This window comes from Hemiscyllium ocellatum, chromosome 4 (assembly GCF_020745735.1).
Source record: "Hemiscyllium ocellatum isolate sHemOce1 chromosome 4, sHemOce1.pat.X.cur, whole genome shotgun sequence".
Taxonomy (NCBI): Eukaryota; Metazoa; Chordata; class Chondrichthyes; order Orectolobiformes; family Hemiscylliidae; genus Hemiscyllium; species Hemiscyllium ocellatum.
The window spans coordinates 10468089-10485163 of NC_083404.1; the positions used below are offsets into that span (position 1 = coordinate 10468089).

The window sequence follows — 17075 nt, forward strand, 5'->3', positions numbered from 1 at the left end:
GAACTGTATGCAATACTCTATATACAGTCTCATTAATGCTTTATATAGTTGTAGCAACACTTTCCTAATTTTGTACTCTATTCCTTTAGTAGTAAAGGCCAAAATTCCATTTGCCTTCCTTGTATACCTGCTGCATCTATCCACTAGCTTTCAGTGATTTATGTATGAGGACATCCAAACCCCTCTGCACTGAATCACTCTGAAATTTCTTTCCATTTAGATAATAAATTCCCTTTCTATTCTTCCAAGCAAAATAGAAACCTCACATTTATCCACCTTCTGCCAAATTTTTGCCTATTCATCTAACCTATATATATCCATTGGTAAATTTGTATATTGCAACTTACTTTCCACCTATTTTAATGACAACTGTGAATTTGCCTTCTGTCCATACATTTGCTAAGGTATCACACATTAGGCTACTTAATAACATAAGAGCCCATGGTGTTGGAGGTAGTATATTAATGGGGAGAGAGGACTGACTAACTAATAGAATGTACACCACCTGATGTACAACCTCCTGATGAAGGAGCTTCGCTCCGAAAGCTAGTGCTTCCAAATACACCTGTTGGACTATAGCCTGGTGCTGTGTGATTTTTTTAACTTCACACATCCCAGTCCAACACCAGCGCCTCCAAGTCAGAATGTACTATAGTCAAGTTTGTGGATGACATAAAATAGTTGTGATGAGGAAGTGCTGCTGTTGGATTGGGGTGGACAAAGTTTAAAAATCACACAACACCAGGTTATAGTCCAACAGGTTTATTTGGAAACACTAGCTTTCTGAGCACTGCTCCTTCATCAGGTAGTTGTGGAATATAAGATCATAAGACACAGAATTTATAGCAAATGCTTACAGTGTGATGCAACTGAAATTATATATTGAAAGAGACCTGGATTGTTGGTTAAGTCTCTCATCTTTTAGAATGAACATGTTGGTTCCAGTTATAGAGTCAAAGAGATGTACAGCACGGAAACAGACCCTTCAGTCCAACCCGTCCATGCCAACCAGATATCCCAACCCAATCTAGTCACACCTGCAAGCACCTAGCCCATATACCCATCCAGATGCCTTTCAAATGTTGCAATTGTACTAGCCTCCACCACTTCCTCTGGCAACTCATTCCATACATGTACCACCCTCTGTGTGTAAAAGTTGCCCCTTTGGTCTCTTTTATATCTTTCCCCTCTCACCCTAAACCTATGTCCTCTAGTTTTGGATTCCCCGAACCCAGGAAAAAGACTTTGTCTATTTATCCTATCAATGCCCTTCATGATTTTATAAACCTCTATAAGGTCACCCCTCAGGCTCCGATGCCCCAGGGAAACAGCCCCAGCCTATTTAGCCTCTCCCTATAGCTCAAATCCTCCAAAATCTGATTGAAGATTTGTAGCTCGGGTATCCGTTGTTGTGGTTCTGCTCGCCGAGCTGGAAGTTTTTGCTGCAAACGTTTCGTTCCCTGGCTAGGGACCATCATCAGTGCTGTTGGAGCCTCGTGTGAAGCGCTGCTTTGATGTTTCTTCCGGTATTTATATTGGTTTGTTCTTGCCGCTTCCGGGTGTCAGTTTCAGCTGCAGTGATTTGTATGTGGGGTCCAGGTCGATGTGTCTGTTGATGGATGTTCTTGCCGTTTCCGGGTGTCAGTTTCAGCTGTAGTGGTTTGTATATGGTGTCCAGGTCAATGTGTCTGTTGATGGAGTTTGGGGATGAATGCCATGCTTCTAGGAATTCTCTGGCTGTTCTCTGTCTGGCTTGTCCTATGATAGTGGTGTTTTCCCAGTCAAATTCATGTTCCTGGTTGTCTGAATGTATGGCTACTAGAGATAGCTGGTCGTGTCGTTTTGTGGCTAGCTGATGTTCATGGATGCGGATTGTTAGCTGTCTTCCTGTTTGTCCTATATAGTGTTTTGTGCAGTCCTTGCATGGTATTTTGTAAACTACTGGACATACATAACAGAACACAGGAGGCCGAACCTATCAACAAGGACGGCATACTTAAACTACTGGACCTGTGCCTCACCACACACTTTACATTCAACAATCAGATATACGAACAAATCAACGGAACACCCATGGGATCACCAATCTCGGGACTCATAGCAGAGGCAGTTATGCAAAGGTTAGAACATACAGCCATACCACAAATCCAACCCAAACTCTGGATCAGATATGTTGATGACACCTTTGTAATCATCAAAAACACAGATATAGAAAAAACACACCGAATCATCAACGCCACACTCACAGGAATCCGATTCACACGAGAAGAGGAAAAGGATAGCCAACTCCCATTCCTAGACGTGTTAGTAGAGAGAACACCCAACGGAGAATTCACCACAAGGGTACACAGGAAACCAACACACACAGACCAAGTCTTAAACTATGAAAGTAACCACCCCAACACACACAAACGAAGCTGCATCAGGACACTATTCAAAAGGGCCACAACACACTGCAGTACACCAGAACTGCGAAAAGAGGAAGAGGAACATCTATACAAGGTATTCGCCAAAAACGGATACCCACCCAACTTTATCACCAGATGCCTAAGAGATAGACCGAGGAACGAGGACATGCCACAACCAAAAGGACTAGCCACTCTACCATACGTCAGGAGCGTCTCAGAACTGACAGCCAGACTACTGCGACCCTTAGGACTCATAACAGCACACAAGCCAACATCCACGCTCAGACAACAATTCACTAGAACAAAGGACCCAATACCCAGCATGAGCCAAACTAACGTAGTTTACAAAATACCATGCAAGGACTGCACAAAACACTATATAGGACAAACAGGAAGACAGCTAACAATCCGCATCCATGAACATCAGCTAGCCACAAAACGACACGACCAGCTATCTCTAGTAGCCATACACTCAGACAACCAGCAACATGAATTTGACTGGGAAAACACCACTATCATAGGACAAGCCAGACAGAGAACAGCCAGAGAATTCCTAGAAGCATGGCATTCATCCCCAAACTCCATCAACAGACACATTGACCTGGACACCATATACAAACCACTACAGCTGAAACTGACACCCGGAAACGGCAAGAACATCCATCAACCGACACATCGACCTGGACCCCACATACAAATCACTGCAGCTGAAACTGACACCCGGAAGCGGCAAGAACAAACCAATATAAATACCGGAAGAAACATCAAAGCAGCGCTTCACACGAGGCTCCAACAGCACTGATGATGTTCCCTAGCCAGGGAACGAAACGTTTGCAGCAAAAACTTCCAGCTCGGCGAGCAGAACCACAACATCAAATCCTCCAACCCTGGCAACATCCTTGTAAATCCTTTCTGAACCCTTTCAAGTTTCACAACATCTTTCCAATTGAAAGGAGACCAGAACTGCACGCAGTTTTCCAACAGTGGCCTAACCAATGTCCTGTACAGCCGCAACATGACCTCCTAACTCCTGTACTCAATACTCTGACCAATAAAGGAAAGTATACCAAACACCTTCTTCACTATCCTATCTACCTGTGACTCCACTTTCAAGGAGCTATAATCCTGCACTCCAAGGTCTCTTTGTTCAGCAACACTCCCTCGGTACCTTACCAATAAGTATATAAGTTCTGCTAAGATTTGCTTTCCCAAAATGCAGCACCTCACATTTATCTAAATTAAACTCCATCTGCCACTTCTCAGCCCATTGGCCCATCTGATCAAAATCCTGTTGTAATCTGAGGTAACCTTCTTCGCTGTTCACTACACCTCCAATTTTGGTGTCATCTGTAAACTTATAACTATACCTCTTAAGCTCACATCCAAATCATTTATGTAAATGATAAAAAGTAGTGGATCCAGCACCGATCCTTGTGGCACTCCACTGGTCACAGGCCTCCAGCCTGAAAAACAACCCTCCCCCACCAACCTCTGTCTTCTACCTTTCAGCCAGTTCTGTATTCAAATGGCTAGTTGAACCCAGTATTCCATGAGATCTAACCTTGCTCACCAGTCTCCCATGGGGAACCTTGTCGAACGTTTTACTGAAGTCTACATAGGTCACGTCTACCGCTCTGTCCTCATCAATCCTCTTTGTTACTTCTTCAAAAAACTCAATCAAGTTTGTGAGACATGATTTCCCATTCATAAAGACAAGTTGACTATCCCTAATCACTCCTTGCCCTTCCAAATACATGTACATCGTGTCCCTCAGGATTCCCTCCAACAACTTGTCCACCACTGATATCAGACTCACCAGTCTATAGTTCCCTGGCTTGTCTTTACCGCCCTTCTTAAACATTGGCACCACGTTAGCCAACCTCCAGTCTTCCAGCACTTCACCTGTGACTATTGATGATACAAATATCTCAGCAAGAGGCACTTCCCTAGCTTCCCACAGAGTTCTAGGGTACACGTGATCAGGTCCTGGGGACTTATCCACTTTATGCATTTCAAGACATCCAGCACTTCCTCCTCTGCAATATGGACATTTTTCAAGATGGGACCATCTATTTCCCTACAGTCTATATCTTCCATGTCCTTTTCCACAGAAAATACTGATGCAAAATACTTGTTTAGTATCTGCCCCATCTCCTGCGACTCCACACAGGATCTTTGAGGAGCACTATTGTCTCCCTAATTACCCTTTTATCCTTAATGCATTTATCTTTCATATGTAAATTGCAGAACTTTTTTAAAGTTACATTCTCAAGTGAACTTTAACAACTGGTGTCATGTCGACCTAGATAATGCAGCAATCATAGTGTCATACAACTGAGAGGCTTTACTTAACAGCAGTCTAGGTTTGTTCAATATGTCGTATTGAATAGCTATCTGATGAAGGAGCAGCGCTCTGAAAGCTAGTGCTTCCAAATAAACCTGTTGGACTATAAGCTGGTGTTGTGTGATCATTAATAAAATAAGTGGGAAGGCATGTGTTGAGGATGGCACAGATCCTCAGAGATAAACAGGTTACCTAAGTAGCAGTATTCAAAAACCTGGCAAATGGAAGACAAGGAGGAGAAATATGAGGTCATACGCTTTGGTGGAATAGAACAGATAAGCTGAATGTTATTTAAATTGAGACAGACCGCAGTACGTTACAGAGGAATTGGGAGTCCTCATCCATGCACAAAAAAGCCACAAAAAAGCTTGCATCCGAGTTCAGCACGTCATAATGAAGGCAAAGTTAAAAATCACAAAACACCAGGTTCTAGTCTAACAGGTTATAGTCCTGGACTATAACCTGTTTATTTAGATTAGATTAGATTCCCTACAGTGTGGAAACTGGCCCTTCGGCCCCACAAGTTCACACCGACCCTCCAAAGAGTAACCCATCCAGACCCATTTCCTCTGACTAATCGGCAATTTAGCATGGCCAATTCACCGGATCTGCACATCTCTGGACTGTGGGAGGAAATCAGGTGTGATTTTTTAACATTATCCACCCAGTCTAACACTGGCATCTCCAAGTCATAATGAAGGCATATAGAATATTAGCTTTTATTTCAAAGGGAATGGAGTATAAAAGTAGCAAGGTTTTGCTAAAGCTATACGAGGCACTAATCAGACCACAGCTGGAATCATGTGCATGATTTTGCATCCTTTGTCTTGAAGGGAAGATACATTGACAGTGGAAACATTCCAGATAAGGTTCACTGGGCTGATCCTCGCTATGGAGAGAATGTCTCATGAGAAGCGACTGAGTAGATTGGGCCTGTACCCCCATTGGAATACAGAAGAATGGCAAGTGACCTTATTGAAACATACAAGATCCTTATTGGACTGGACAGTGTAGATGTGGAAAGGTTTTTTACCCCTGCAGGACAGACTAGGACTAGAAGGCATCATCTCCGAATGAGGGAGTCTCCTAGTTCAGTCAGAGAAGAGGAGGAATTTCTTTTGTCAGAGGGTTGTGAATGTTTGTAATCCCTGACTGCAGAGGGCTGTGAAGGATTACTTACAATGTGGAAACAGGCCCTTCGGCCCAACAAGTCCACACCGACCCGCCGAAGCGCAACCCACCCACACCCCTACATTTACCCCTTACCTAACACTACGGGCAATTTAGCATGGCCAATTCACCTGACCTGCACATCTTTGGATTGTGGGAGGAAACCGGAGCACCCGGAGGAAACCCACGCAGACACGAGGAGAACGTGCAAACTCCACACAGACAGTCGCCTGAGGCGGGAATTGAACTCAGGTCCCTGGTGCTGTGAGGCAGCAGTGCTAACCACTGTGCCACCGTGCCGAACCACTGTGCCACCGTGCCGAACCACTGTGCCACCGTGCCGAGGATGAGTTGATAAGAACCATATATACTCAGGTAAAAGTTGAATTTTTTTTAGACTTTTATTAAGGTTAAATTTATGGGGTTGACTATTACATGGATACTACTTTTGAGGGGGTGCAATTCATGCTTCAGTCCAAAATACAAGTGCTATGGGGAACTGAGCTCAGCTGAACTGCACATAAAGGGAGGCTTTCACCTGACTCTAACCTGATCCGTCTTAAACTTTTGCGCCAAATTCGAACATTTCCCTCAGTTTTCTCTCATCTACTGTTGTTTTAATTTCTTAATCAAACATTTTAAGCTTTTACTTCTGATAAAAAAAGTTATCAGACATTTGACTCATACAGTTTCACTGATCATTGTAGCTGTAACTTTTATGTACAGGTTAATACCTTGCCTCACAAATGTTGATCTGTTATCGGTGAAGAATTAGAGTCAACTTTTACATAAGATATATGGAAAATTATAGATGTTTTATCCACAAATAGGGGGTCAACTTTTACATGAGATTGACTTTTACTCAAGTATCTCCAGCACATTCAAGTCCAAGTTAGACCGATGTTTAATCAGAAAGGGAATGAGGGGACAATGGGATAAAGGCTGGAGAGTGGAATTGTCGATTACCAGATCAGTCACGATGTTATTGAATTGTGGAACAGATTCAATGGGCTGAATGGCCCACTTCTGCTCCCAAGCTTTATGCTCAGCAGTGATTGCCTTGCCATAGTGCAGTTCCTCAGCCACATGGACAGTTTTTAATATGGCATTGATCACCAAGTTGTAAATCATCCTCTCACAGTATGGGAGTCTGCCAAAGAACTATTGGAGGAAATCACAGACTGAGATACTCATTTACTTTCTTAATTTGACTTAAAATACATCCTTATTCCTGTCTAATAAAGGAAAAATTGAGATAAACTGAGACATAATTGACAGTTTTCAGTTCGACAAAAATAGATAATTGCAGGTTCAAAATTATGAATTATGCTATGACTAGCTCAGCACATTTTGTAACAATGCAACTAAAAAAATCTAGCACCAAGGTAAAATGCAGGCTAATTACTTTCATAAATAGATAATCTGCTTATTAATCATGTTCACTGAGTGAATGTCCTATTTCAAGGGCAGATACTGATTTTTTAAAAATCACAATGTTAAAGTGTCTGTTTATAAGCTGTATGACTCTATGACTCTAATTGTAAATTGTACATTTGAATGAATTGAATAAGAATAAAGAGTAAACAATATTAAATTTAGCTGCAAATAATTAAAGTTAGTTAAGCCTTGTTATCACTTTACTTATTAACTGACTGCAATTTTCACTCAATCACACCAAACTAAATTTGACAAAAAGGAGTTAAACTTTGGTTGTGTAAAATCGAGTAATTAGTTTGTTACAATCGCCATGGGGGAAATGAGAAACTAAAATAGCCAGAATTACTGAATGAACTCCAAATGAAGAAATTATCCAAAAGAGTTCATTTCTTGTAACATCTGCTTTAAATGACTCAGAATCAATGTGAATTAATAGGCAAGTGATACTTTATATAAAAAAGGTAAATTTCACTTTAAGTAGTCAATCCAACATTGATACCTCTTAAATAACCACCATCACCCACATCATTTCCCACACTCTTTGCACTATGTAACTCCACAGTTCCACAACAGGAAAGATTTCTATCTGATAGAAGCTTTCAGCTCGAGATTCACAGGTAGGATTATCAACAACACGACAAACTTCTCTGATGTCTCTCTTCCTCATATCATGACAGCCGGATGGTGTAGCTTTCCAAAGTTCTTTCTCAACCAACCAACAACACCATGGTATTCAATTTGGCACTTCTGGGGTAAAAGAAACCACGCTCGTTAGCATCTCAACTATTCACTCAGTTTCCCAACTTTTAGTCCTTTTTAGTCAACACATAGTGCCTCTAAGAACTTATTTATCCTTTTCTGTCTAACACAGAAAACAGACCCATTACCTCACAACAGTTCAGTGTGTTCCTCTTTCTGTATCTACCTGTTTTCTCTCTCTCTGTCAGTCATGTGGAACGGATTGTTAGTCTTCCTATCTCCTCTTTGTTTGTCTTCTCAGTTATTGGCCAAGAGGCTTCTGCATTTTAACTTTTTTCTGTTGGTTCTGCTTCAAGGTTAAGGGTCACCAGGTCACATGGAATAATATTTCTTACTATTCAAAAAAATTGCAATTGATCGCTTCAGAATTACTGTAAACTATTAAAAGAGGAATGCTTCCTCAGCATTCTTGAATTATAGACTCCATTGTTATGTTAGAGATATTGCAGATTTTCCTCATTATACTGTTCTCAAATCAAACAGCATTACAGCTCTAATAAAATTATTTTATAGTAAAGACAATGTAATACAGTCGTCAGTATTTTAGAACTCCACTTAGCCACTTAACATTCATAGAGCTCAGTGGTTAGAACTGCTACCTCGCAGTGCCAGGGACCCGGGTTCGATTCCACCCTTGGGTGACTGTGTGGAGTTTGCACGTTCTCCCCATGTCTGCGTAGGTTTCCTCCGGGTGCTCCGGTTTCATCCCACAGTCCAAAGATGTGCAGGTCAGGTGAATTGGTCATGCTACATTGCCCATAGTGTCCAGATATATGCAGGCTAAGTGGATTAGCCATGGGAAATGCAGAGTTACAGGGATAGGGCTCTGGTTTGTGTCTGGGTGAGATGTTCTTCAGAGGGTCAGTGTGGGCTCTATGGGCCATAAGACCATAAGACATAGGAGTGGAAGTAAGGCCATTTGGCTCATCGAGTTCGCTCCGCCATTCAATCATGGCTGATGGGCATTTCAACTCCACTTACCAGCATTCTCCCCGTAGCCCTTAATTCCTTGTGACATCAAGAATTTATCAATCTCTGCCGTGAAGACATTTAGCGTCCCGGCCTCCACTGCACTCTGCGGCAATGAATTCCACAGACTCACCACTCTCTGGCTGAAGAAATGTCTCCGCGTTTCTGTTCTGAATTGACCCCCTCTAATTCTAAGGCTGTGTCCACGGGTCCTAGTCTCCTCGCCTAACGGAAACAATTTCCTAGTGTCCACCCTTTCCAAGCCATGTGACTTGTTTCTATGCTGAAGGGATGTTATGATTCTATCATTTTGAAGGTTCCAATATGACATTAGTAAAGGCAGCATGACAAAATGTGAATGTAAATTTATTACAGTTCTTATTGATAATAAATCAAGGCATAACATCTATTGATCACATGATAGAAGTCCAGCAACTACTGTAAAACTATTTCTAGACAAAGAGACCCAGTCTGAGAATGAGGGACAAATCATTCAGTTGAGACATTAGAAAGCACTTCTGCATAGAAAGGGTGATAGAGGTTTGAAATTATCTTCCATAAATGGCAGTTGATGCTAAATTAGTTAGTGGTTTTAAGTCTGAGGTAGATAATTTTTTGTTAAGCAAAGGTATTAAGTGATATTTGCCAAAGGCAGGTATAGGGAGTTAAGCCACAGATCAGCCATGATCTCATTGAATGGTGGAGCAGAGTCAAAGGGCTGAATGGCTTCCACCTGTTCCTATGTTCCACACCTTCAGCTGTACAATGAATAGAAGAACTATTGTACTGGAAAGCCTGCTCATTACTGGAATATCAAGTTTGACCCCATTTCCCTTTTGTCTTTAGAGGAAATTTTGTACATTTCACAGCAGGGTGAACAAAATATTTGTCATTTATATTGATTAAGACATCGTTTAGCCCAGTGAAAAGAATGAGAATAGTTTTGTTTTGGCTAATTTGCTTGACTTATCATTAATAAGATGGAAAATGTAGCAACAGCTTTGTGCCAGTAAACCAGTGGTGATTTCATTTCATTCAATTACAGAGGCATTTGTAAAACTGCATTTATAAAATGAGAAAATAGTGTTCCTATGATTACCCTAAAAATGTGACTTTATAAAAGACATTCTAACTGTATCATAAAAATATGTATTATGATGCTTACTGTGAAGATCCAATGGAATTGCCCGACTTAAGTAAGTTTTTGTACTTAATTAAGAACTTTCACTATATCACAACACATATTAACAATGTAAAGGTATGAGCTACATCTAGTGACACTAGTCCTTCTGCAATAATGAATACAAATTGTTAGCAGGTGATATGGCCCAGGTGAGCAGAAATTGTTGGCTCTAGAGCACAAAGAAATCTATCCTTTGCTAACAGAGTATTGTCTAAAAACCCTGCATTCAGCATCTTTGATGTGCATTTCAATTCAACCTGAACCCAGTAACTCTTTGATGTTTTCAGTACAAAGTCGGAGGAGATGAAGCATTCTAAGTGCCATCAAATTCAACAAAGCAACTCTTACAGCCCTGTTTATACTTTTTTTTAAGTGTTTCGCTCTGCTTGGTAATTTTACTTTTAAATATATTAGACTATCAAAACAAAGATTTTTTTATTAAACTGCAATAAAAACAGAATATAGACAGTGGGTCATTTAACTGGAATGCGTTAGTATTCCAGATGGTTTAACTTACCAAGGCCTAACACCTGTGATGAACCTAATTTAGAGAGATCCTGGTAATATTTTAATCTCTTGCTTTTTTTCCGATAAGGAATTAGTTTCACTAATAGAACTAATAAACACTAAGTGTTTATAAGTGTAAGCTTCTATACAGAATGGTACTTCAACATACTGGATGCAATAATCAGTATGAAGGTTCGCATGGATTTTTGATTGTTTTTGGAATTTAAATGAGAACATAATACACATAAAAGAATTCTCCTGAATTTGCTGGCATAAAAACTGCAAATTGCAATTACGCAGTATCTTTAATTTGGACAAATATCTCAAAGTGCTTCAAAAGAGGTGTAATATTGTAGAAGGTTCAAATATTCAAAATATTCTTGCAAATCAAAAGAACTATGATGATAACATGAACGTATATCAAGTTTTAGTAACTTGCTTTTACATTACATTGGCATTGTTCTTTGTCAACTTAGTATTATTACACTTCATGATGTTTTGTTTGGGGCAGTAACACAATTATTTCTGTCCATTATTTAATTGAAATTATTGTCATTAAAAAAAAATTGTTGAGCTTCAATATTTTTGTCCTAAATTACAACCAAATTCATTCAAGCCTATAATCAATGATGTCCTTATGATGGTCCCGTTTTATCTCTGAATGTGATGTTTTACTGTCTGGATAATAAAAATGCCTTTTCGGCACAGATTCTAAACCTTCAGTTTTCCACAGGACAATTTTCTTCTGATGTACTTAATTGTTTAAATTCTGATAAATTATAGTAACATAGCAATTGGAAATAAACGGTATTAGTTTTAATAAAATATGTATGTTAGAGGGATAACAATATCCATGTGTACTTCGACCTGATTCATTTATTCGAATCTAAATATCTCTGCATCATTTGTGCTGGATTATTGATGCGCACATCTTGCTGAAATTGTACTTCTTCCAATGCAATAAAAAGTAAAAGTCAAAATTTTGAAAACATCAGTTTACAGCACTTCAAAGTAACTAAACTTCAAAACCCACCTGAATTTCCACAATAACCAAGAAAAATATATCCTCGGAGAATTCATTTTAAAACGAGATGCAATTTGAATGTAATTTGATAAAATGATGAAACATAAAAGTACTGTATCTTATTAGGGACAATTTAGATCAAGACAAAATTAATGGCTCAAAATGTATCAAATATTTTGAAGATGTTGAAAAAACTAAGCAATCAGGATATTTGTAACCAAGTATTGGTTAATATATTAAAAGTTTCTTTTTTTTCCATATGATCACTTCATAAATAAAACAAGAAATAAAAGCAAGTTGTTTTCAACACATTTTCTTCATGTTTAAACATTAAAAACATATTGCAACTTGTAAATATTAACTGAAATCAATGAAGTACCTTCTCTCACAAAAAAGCTCAAAAGCCTAATGCAGCCACAAGACAGAATAAACAACATTTGTAAAATAAACAATTCATTAGCTCAGTTGCAATTATTTTAATTAAAGTATCATTTCTCTTTAAATAGTAATTTGCTGTGGACCCACAGCCATGAACATTTCTCCAATTTGTTTCTTTTGTTTTGTTGAATCTGACATACTGTTTTAGCCATCTGCCTGAATTGCTACATTAAATCTGTTAATGCTGTGCTCTTCAACCCCAGAAATTATTTCCAGAAGGGAAACGCTCTGAGAGATGATCAAACAAGGTTTAAGGTAGACATTTTATCACATTTTCCCTACCGCAGAGCCAGTAGAAAATGAGAAGGTATTCTTTCGCTTTGTGCTTAAACTCCAAAAATCTACAAGTAATTTCAATTTACAAGTAAAATACAACATAAAATATTAAATACCCAGACATTTCAGTTTTGAATAATGTGAATAAGGTCAGGTTTCTGAATTTTAGTTTCATACGAGGTTCAGTTTCTCAAAAGATTATTTCTTAGCATCTAGTATACTACAACGATTAAGAAACACCTTTTTTGAGAATCTTTCAACAAGTATGCATATAATTTACTTCTATCAAAATTTCCTTCAGTGTTTTCATGTACATATGAACTATCAAAGTTTGCACGTCAGAAGAGTAAAATATTAAGGTATAAAACGACACCTGAATGCAAACATTCATTCTTATAAATCACTTTCCAAGTAGATTTTAAGGAATCTGGACAGAAGGAGTAAATTAATTCTAACCCTTAACAGCAGTCAGGGCACCACAGGGTGCTAGCACCTCTACACATCCAGCTGCCAGTAATTTTTTTGCCACGAATCTAAACCATTTATTACTTCTAAGGCTGCCACATGAGGACCTTACAGTCTTTGATATCCGTTTGCAAAAATATTCTCACATTTAAGGAGATTTGCATAAGCCACCTCAGGGATGAAGTGCAAATATATATATATCAGAAAAAAAACTATTCCACCTTGCCTTAGTTATTAGCTTTTATGGGACTACAGTTTGCAATTACAGTGTATCGTTTTATGCCAAATATTTATCAAACGTACACTGCTAGGCAGACTACAACACAGAAATATAAATCAAACAAATTATCTAGCTTAATATTAGTTATTATTTTTATACTTGCTTGGCATCACGTTGTTTTTTAAGAAAAGGCAACATTTCTAATATAACCAATCATTCGCAATACTTTTTGACTTCCACTTTTAAAGTGAATTTGACAATATTTATTCTTGCAGCGGGTAGCACCTCCTTCCTTCAAATCCGTCCCTTTATAAAAGAATGTTTGCTTTAATTTGTTTTTTTTTCTCATGCTCACATAAATTTACAGTTGGCTAAGATTATGTCTTCATCATTTCAAGACAAAAACATGGTGAATGTGACAAATGCATTTAAAGAGTTCTACTGAAAAATACGAAATAAACAGTACATTAAAGGAAACTTAATCCAAACAAATAAAGATACATTTCAAAACACATTGACAAATGGTGTAATATCAAGCTGCAAAATTAACAAAGCAACAGTCAAAAAGAATGGTGATGATAGCTTATGATTTAAAGAAATTGTAACTAAATCTACTTATTAATAATACAATAAAATTTTAATGTTTCACATTTATGCAATTCCTATCAAATCAAAACATGGCCCATAGAATGTACCATATCAGAAATTACATTGCGGCACAAACATATGTAAAAAAAATTCAATTTATTTGTAAGCATTTTTGACATATGTTCAGCATAATGACACTCTAATAAATGGAAATGGTTTAATTTAGGACACTAGTTATTCTGCTCTGAAATGGCCTCTATAGGGATCTAGTATTTTGCTTTGCACAAGAAAACTTTAAACTTATTAAAGGATTTGCAGGATTGACAAGATCATTGAAATTCCTCAGTTTCAAATTTATAACACTCATTTTCATTGAGAAATATACTTTTATGGATCATTGTGTATATTTAAGGGAGCATATGTCAAAGGCAAGATATCAAACATTTTTCCCCTCATCGTATTATTAATCGTAAATGAAAACATCGACAGCAAATCAGTATAACAACTCCCCAAAAAAGGCTACATTCACCTGCTCTGGGGTGCCATTTAAATTCAGAAGTTGAGAAGAAATGTGTGGAAATGAACCTTAGCAATGAATGGAAGTAACAGGCATGTTATGTCAATATTAAATTAAACCAATATTTCTACAAATTAATGTAATAGTCGCTCTACATTTAAGGGTATTCACTCTGCCAGACACATAATTATTGATTAATTATTGTAATTAAACCTTATTATGTACAAAAACTGTACAATTTAAAACATAAACTAGGCCTTTCTTTACTAAGTCTCCAGGGCAAATATAGAGGAGGGTTACTAATACCTCAGAATTGGACAACTGCTGGCAGCCCAATGCAATTTCATTGATTTAGACTTGTACTTACAGCAGCTTAAATGCAAAGCCTCCCGAACTCTTCTCGATGCCCTTCAAGCTTCTGAATTCAATAAACCATCATTTCCCAGTGTAATCCTTTTTCCAAATAATGTGAAACTCTGTACTCAATACACCAATTGTCCAAGTTGTATGCAAATAACATAGTAGCAGTTGAGAAGGTTGGAGCAGAGCTGGGTTAGTGCACTCCAGTCACCACTGCAGACTCTGACTGGGGAATGTCTGAGTTTAGCAGTTTCTACAAAGAGGGGGGAAAAAAACCCACAGTGGACTTTGACAGGAAGACTTAGAATCGGAAATGACACTTGGGAGTACACAGCTACCAGCACCAACCCTCACTTAAGTCAGTGCTCTAAGCAATGTACCTTTTCCCATTAAACAGCAGCAGATAATATCACTGATCCACAGACAAAGAAATGGCAAAAGCTTCATCCTTCCTATTTGTTTGCTCAGTCTTGTGGTTCTGCCCAAGCTGCCTCGGGGCTTTTTGTTTTTGTAATGCAAACCACAGCTTCTCCCCTGCATCTAGTTCCACTGGTTTAAATGAAACAATAGGAATCAGCACAGTGTTATCCCAGTCCCTTTTAGTAGCTAAAATAAATTCATTATGTAAATGAACAGGTCTGCAGTTTTTGAATAAACAGCTGCGTGCCTGACCTAACTCAAGTACTACAGCAACAGGCAGCAAGCATGTTTGTCCAGTATTTACCGAAAGCTACTGGAACTTTCCACACAGTTTTACCAGATCTGTCAAAACACAACAATGAAGAAAGCAATTTGGCATTCTCACAGGCCTGTATGCAAATATGTTTACTTAGTAATTTAGGCCAAAATGCTATGAGGGAACATTTTTAAATCACATTCACATAAAATACAATTTATGGATGTACTTTCCAAGCAAAAGAATGCTGGACATATTTTGCATTATTGCAAAATAATTTCTCTCTCTATACTTGCACTACATATTCCTGATGAAGGGCTTATGCTCGAAACGTCGAATTCTCTATTCCTGAGATGCTGCCTGGCCTGCTGTGCTTTGACCAGCAACACATTTGCAGCTACATATATATTTGCAATGTATAAGTATTGTCTTTGGCGACACAAAACATTTGAGATCTACAGCGTTTTGGTTTCAACATTATCAGCTCATTTTGAAATAAACATAGAACGCACCACCAAATCATTAACTAAACGATGTTCCTGCACCAGTAAATGCTGACTTATTATATTTTTGTTTAAGAAATGATTAAGTCATGAAAATTTAAAAATATTGCTTTGCCATATACATTGAAAACCAAAATATATCTGTAAGGAAATAAAGGTAGTAGTATACCATTTTTAAATCCCATGAATTATTTCCTTATTCTTAGCTGTTTAAGATGTTACATTTCCAACTGTTTTTATGAAACTATAAACAAAGTGAGAACTTTTCACACACTCTAACACTTCTGATATCTCTACCTCAAATTAAACTATTTCATGGTTTGAAATGTGCGCTTGCATAACCGTTTAATTGTGCCTTTTTTCAAATGTTATAAGATATTTTGCTCAGTTATCCCCTCCCAAAGTAAGATCATATAGATTTAAAACAAAAACACAATAAAGGCATCCCTTCTGCATATTTAATACACAACTCTGGGCAAACCCGGGGCACTTTTTTTTCTCTCTGAGTAAACTTCCAAACGCCAGAGTGTGGCAAATAAAGTAAGTGCCGTCACAATATTGATGTTACATGTGCTACTGAGGTTCTGTGAACAAAGTGAAAAATCAGACGAGTCACAAACAATTCTGCTACGTAACGCCATCCTCGATCGCACTTTGTGCATGACTCAATATACAGAGCAATCCTGAGTTCAATAGCACCAAATTAAAAACAACTGGAGCTTAATACAAACGAATTAGAAAATCACATTATGCTGAGAGCTGCCAGTCCAACACTTACCTTTCACACAACTTATGAACACAGCAACAAGGGTCTAATTGTCACAAGTAAGTCCAGTTCCTGCTAATGTACCTTCCCAAAGTGACAGCCGCCTCTGTGCGCTTGCTGTTTAAACACACTACCGATCTTAGAATATTGGAATGTTTAGCCAGTTCTGTTTAGTAAGTTCCCTCTAAGTTACACACACCTAAGATTTTGTTTTGCTTCTGTGCAGCTAAGGCATTCTGGGATACTCACCTAGCCATATATGGTCAACCAGGTTGAAGCTAGAGACCTGGTGCTTTGAAATGGAAATCTCCCTTAAGAGACAGCACTGCTTTGCGGTTCAAAACCATTGCCGCCGCCATGATCTGGTTGGGTCGCTACTTGGTAAAGTTGAGCTTTAACTTGGTTCAAGTTAAAAAAAAAGAAGGCACGGAAAATGTTCTTCTGCAGAAAAAAGTCTTTCTGAAA

The 17075-nt window shown here is 38.4% G+C and overlaps 1 protein-coding gene across 9 annotated transcripts in view; it reads right to left on the reverse strand.

Moving 5' to 3' along the window:
• Positions 1-16871, reverse strand: part of eya1 (EYA transcriptional coactivator and phosphatase 1) — a 224641-nt gene extending 207770 nt beyond the window's left edge. For 5 of the 9 annotated variants that reach the window (XM_060822751.1, XM_060822748.1, XM_060822747.1 and 2 more), the window contains exon 1: positions 16623-16821. The gene's annotated coding sequence lies outside the window, so the exon portion shown is untranslated. Of the gene's footprint in view, positions 1-14672; positions 15049-16622; positions 16822-16859 lie in introns of those variants that run through there. The other 4 variants (XM_060822752.1, XM_060822742.1, XM_060822745.1 and 1 more) reach the window with 3 other exon arrangements.
• Positions 16872-17075: the final 204 nt, after the last annotated feature.